Consider the following 5246-nt stretch of genomic DNA (forward strand, 5'->3'; position numbering starts at 1 on the left):
TGTCTATAGATCAGCAATATGTAGGAAGCATCCATTTTACAATCTTACTAGTTTGCACTAATAGACAATTAATTCAGACATTGCATGGATCACCACAAAATCTTAAAAATAACAAGCATGTTAATGGAGTGAAACTCTGCAAGAGTGATACAATATTGAATAGTAGGATAGGGATTCATGTGTTCTAAGTTCTATTCAAACTATTTACCTCATATTAGGTTGGGCAAATGCCTAGAAACCGGCAAAACATTATTTTGGCTGTGTCCATGAGAAAATAAACACAGATAAAGACATTGGAGTTTGTGATTTAATGCCAGGACCTACCTTGTTTTACTTATGAGGATTAAGGCCTGGGGAGCCATGAAGTGAGGCTCACAGACTTCTGAAGGAATAGGAATTTGTCAAAACTATGGTCTAAAATTCTATTATGATCATTAAATTAACATTTGTAAAAATCAAAAGACTTCTTTTGCCCAAAACAAAATCGTAGCCTTTTGTAGAATTGTGGCCCACTCTAGAAGCATGGCAATAAGTAATGTATATACTACTGGTTAAGACAAAGATTCTGGACCTAAACTGTTAAATATTGTCTTTATGATCCCTAAGGGGGTATAACATTTGGAAAATTGCTTAATTCTATTAGCATAAATGCTTTTGTCAATGACATGAAATTGGTAATAAATCTACCAATTTCATGGGGGATCATTATTTATAAAAATAGTACTTAATAATGTTATGTTATAATAAGCTTTATGTGAAACAAATAATTTATATACAAATTTTATATATTTATACTTTCATATAAACATCTAGAATATACAACAAATGCTACATAAAATATATTAAAGATCATATTTGATAAGATTTATTAAATGTCTTGGCATATTACATATCAACTCAGCTGAGTTATGGTGCTTACATATCTGCACAAAAATTATTCTGGATATTACAAATACAAATACTTTGAAATCAGTTAAGTTCAGTTAAAGAAAATTGCCCTGCATAATGGGACCAGACGAAATTCAATCATTTGTAGATCAAACTTGAACAAAAGGCAAACCTTATAGCAAGAGGAGGAGGATTTACTGCTGGCTGACTGCCTTCAGACTTTAATCACAATGTTGGTTCTATTTGGGGCTTCAGTCTGGTGTCTTTACCCACGCATTTTATATTTGCCAGTCTCAACAACTATTTGACAACTTTCCTTAAAAAATAATTCTCTATGTGTCTATGTGCACATTAGTAATATGTATGCATTATAAAACTAGTATGCATAGTGTCTATTAATTCTGTGTCTGTGGAGAATACTCCCCATTTCTTCTGCATAATTTTTTTCATTACTTTCCTAGTAAAGGGGATTTAGGAGACATGAGACCCAGCATTATGAAAGACAGCACAACATCTTAATTTTCACTAGTTTTGATGGTGGCATAAAGTTATTGTGGTGGAGCTCATCTCATAGTTTTACTACTGATAAAAACTGTGAAAAACTTTTAAAATAATTCTGCTATCCCTGACTCAAAGCGCTCATGTGAAATGTAACTTTATTTCTCACCAAATGAATACAGAAAATATGTGTGTTTATATCTGACTGTGTTCCTTGGATCGTAGGATTTATTATATTTTAAATATTTTATTAATCAGCATTTTTCTATGTCCCTATCCATGAAGCCTTCAATACTGAATTCCTTTCTCGTCCTCTGTCTCTGATACACCTCCATCCCCAGCTGTCTCACAATCGAAAGGAGAGAATTTGGAAAAAAAAGGAGGGCAATCTTGTCAAGATTCCTCACTTTTTCTGAAAATCAGTTATTACACTTCTTTTTATTTTATGTTGATCTTACCAGTTCACTGATATCATGATATAGGTTGCAGTATTGTGGAGGTCAGAAAGGTATGTTAGTCATGTTAGTATCTGTAGTTACCAGGAATATACATGTTTAATTTAGTGTATATAATCTAAATGAGAATATTTAATTCATTTAAAAATGTCACATGAAGATCATTTCCTTATACTTAATGTAGGGAACTAAAAAATGTCACACCCAGAAATTGAATTTTATCAAGAAGAGTTTGGACATTAGCTCTTCTTTTTATTACCATAATGACAATATGCTTTTCAGTGTGTCCTTATATTAGTCATCAGGTTTCTGGTTTACTTTCTTTGAAAATAAGAAGAATGCACATTGTTAATCTAGAAAACAGGAAATTAATGAGGACAGCACTGAATATAATATGAAATCCAATTTATAATCACTTACACTGGATGTTATTATGTTCTCAAAGGGTAAAATATCTGTAATGCAATATATTAGATTTAACACCAAAATACACAGGGAGATTCATATACTTTCATACAATGAATACTCAACTGGAGGAAGCTGAGGTTTGTGAATATTGCGAGAGGAAACCATGGTAACGTCAGTACTGGACTTCTCTCCTGACCATGTCACACACCTCTGGCCATCAAGAGGTTAAGTCCTGCTCTCCATCGTGTCAGACCACTCCACAAAATGGCACTACTTAATGACAGTAGGTTTGTTCATCCAATTTGTATTTGTCTAATTTGAATGACCAGTAATGAACATGTAAACTAATAGTATGATACTAATGAATTAAGCATAATCTACATTCAAATTACTGTCTTTTCCCACACAGAAAATATTATTCTACTTTGGTAAAGGTGAAAAGAAAAAGGGAGTACTTATTATGTAGTTGTTACTATTAGAGTAAAGAAAATATTTCAATAATTTTTCTCTCAGATTTAGTAACTGATCAAGGCCAGGAAGAAAAAAAATATCAGTGTATGCTAGAAAGCCCAGAGATTATGGAGCTAGAGACAATGTATTAGACATGCTCAAGTTTCATACATGAAGTGTGGATGATGATGATCCCTACCTGGGATGATTTGGTGCAGTAGATAGAAGAAAAAAAGCCATGCAGTAGTTAGGGGGGAAATAGCCATGCAGTGGTTAAAAGCTATCATCTCTTCTGGATCGGATTAAGGTTCAAAGATATTGAGTTGTTTGAAAGTAAATCATAATCGTCAATATTCCTGTGGTTTTAGTTTTAGGTCAGATTTAATTTAGGTAATACAATCTAAAAGATGCTAAAAATGCTTATCTATCCCTCAATTTTATTTCTATAACAGCAGCAATAATATGAACTTTTCATATTACTTAATATCTTAGTTTCAAGAACTTGGAAGGGTTAATTAATTGGTAACTCCTTACACTGTGACATGTCTTGAAATTTGTACAGCTTCTTTTTCTTTTATTACTTTAATTAATTTTTATTCACAATTGTGATTTGCACATTTCAAAGACAACTATTTTAAGATTGTAAGACTGATCTGGATGTGATCTGAGTTGTGAACTTAAAGCTTCAAATTCCAATGACCATTAAGCAGTGATCTTCCCAGTGTGACACAGCCCGTGGAAAAGAGACACCTGAAAAGTTTTCTCTCATGAAGAAGTTAAATTGCTATCATCACAGACATATCCCAACACAAAGGGCTATAAGAGAGGTCATGATGGCAAACTGCATCAAAAAGTCCACATTGCAAAGACAAGTCCAGGACAAAATATAAATAGGAGTCCTACTGAGGGGTCACTGTGTTAGCACAGATTTCCCAGAGCTGAGAAAGGGCTAACAGAGACTAAACAGACAAAGCAGCACCGTTATAACTAAGGAACACTTGAAGATTCATGGTGATCTGTCTGTGTTCCTGTCTTACCTTTTTTCTGACTTGTACGTTATCATCTAATTATAAAGTCAACCATTCATTAAGACTTCAGTTTCTATGTATCAGGCACTGATCTGGGTACTAGAAATGCATCAATAAATCCATAGGAATTTTTACCTTTCATGAAAATAAATTTGGTAGGAAATACTAAAATGTTGATGAACTTCTCTACATTTGTGTTCTTTTTCATGGGTGACAACTTCGTCTACAATGCTATCCTCTTTTTCCTCACTTCTTAAACTTTACTATAGTATTTAATTTCTCCATTTTTCAGAAAGTCATTCTAAAATTTGTATTCCATAGTTTCTATATCTTGTGCAGTTAGGAATCCCCTCCAACATTACACTTCTACACTTTGTCATTTACTTATTTACTTATTTTATTTAAAAGCAGAGAATGGGTCTTTTATGTGTATCCATGATAAATATACTACCCTACATGTATGCATAAGTTTCAATGAATAAAATATTAAATTTCCTTTGAAAATACACAAAAGCACCAGCCTTGCTTTATTCAATGTACTATATTTTCCTGGTTTCGTTGATTTCATTTTGGAAAATATTTACATTTTCCAGGTTGTTGGTCTTCATCGATCAAATGCTTAGGTAATTGCTAAACTTCTCCATCAACTTGGAACCATGTAGACTTATTTTTCTCTGCCCATAAAGATCTTTGAAATAGACAAACATACAATCATATTAATAGAAATATAATAAATTATTATATTTACAGTTAACTAGTACTAACTGTTTTATATATAACTTTAAATTCCTTGTATAGTAAAAATAAGGAAATTGTCAAGTAAAGAGACATATACATAGCAAGTTCATGCATATAAACATAGAAACCCACAAATAGTGATTGACATTATTACTATGGCTCTCAGATCTTCTAAGTAGCTTATTTTCCCAAAGGTAATTTTTAAAAAACAAACAAATTCCAAAACCATGAGGGAGACAAATTACCTATGTAGCAGGCGCAAATCTGATGTATCTAGCAAAATTTGGGATAGCGACTTGAATAATGATCCGAAAGGCTGACAGCGTGATGGACAGACTTCTGTGAACCCATGGGGACCACGGAGGATTTCTTCGCTCTCTGTCTGGAGTCAGAGTGACTGGCATGATGGCTTTTAATCTGTGGCTGAAGTGTGTTAGGATGTACGATGAATTATCATGGACTTTTCTTGCTATAGTTTCACAAAAATAGAAAAAAGCATGCTGTTAGACGTAGGCTATATTGATTTCGTAATTATCCCTTTGCGATTTGTTTACTTATTATCTGTTCTTACCAGGACGGTGAGCTTTATTACGCTAGGAAGCCACTTAAATATCTGCTCACAGCATGTGTTCATGTGTCTTCACTCTCCTCTGCATAATTCTTGCTTTATAATTGAATGATCCTTTCCTCTCACAAACCACTCCATTTCTTCACAATCACTTGTGTGGTAAGTAGGTGACATACATGACTGACCTCAGTTCTCTGTGACTTAACAGTTGGG

The 5246-nt window shown here is 33.2% G+C and overlaps 1 long non-coding RNA gene across 1 annotated transcript; it reads right to left on the minus strand.

Moving 5' to 3' along the window:
• Nucleotides 1-4275: 4275 nt before the first annotated feature.
• On the minus strand, nt 4276-5225 carry LOC134474052 (uncharacterized). The gene is made up of 3 exons (XR_010044634.1): nt 5037-5225; nt 4711-4934; nt 4276-4415 (listed from the first exon to the last, which is right to left on the minus strand). It is a non-coding gene; the product is annotated as an uncharacterized LOC134474052 (long non-coding RNA).
• Between the last annotated feature and the right edge of the window lie 21 nt (nt 5226-5246).

This window comes from Cavia porcellus, unplaced genomic scaffold (genome assembly GCF_034190915.1).
Source record: "Cavia porcellus strain 051 isolate PalLab524CR breed Dunkin Hartley unplaced genomic scaffold, mCavPor4.1 scaffold_30, whole genome shotgun sequence".
Classification (NCBI taxonomy): Eukaryota; Metazoa; Chordata; class Mammalia; order Rodentia; family Caviidae; genus Cavia; species Cavia porcellus.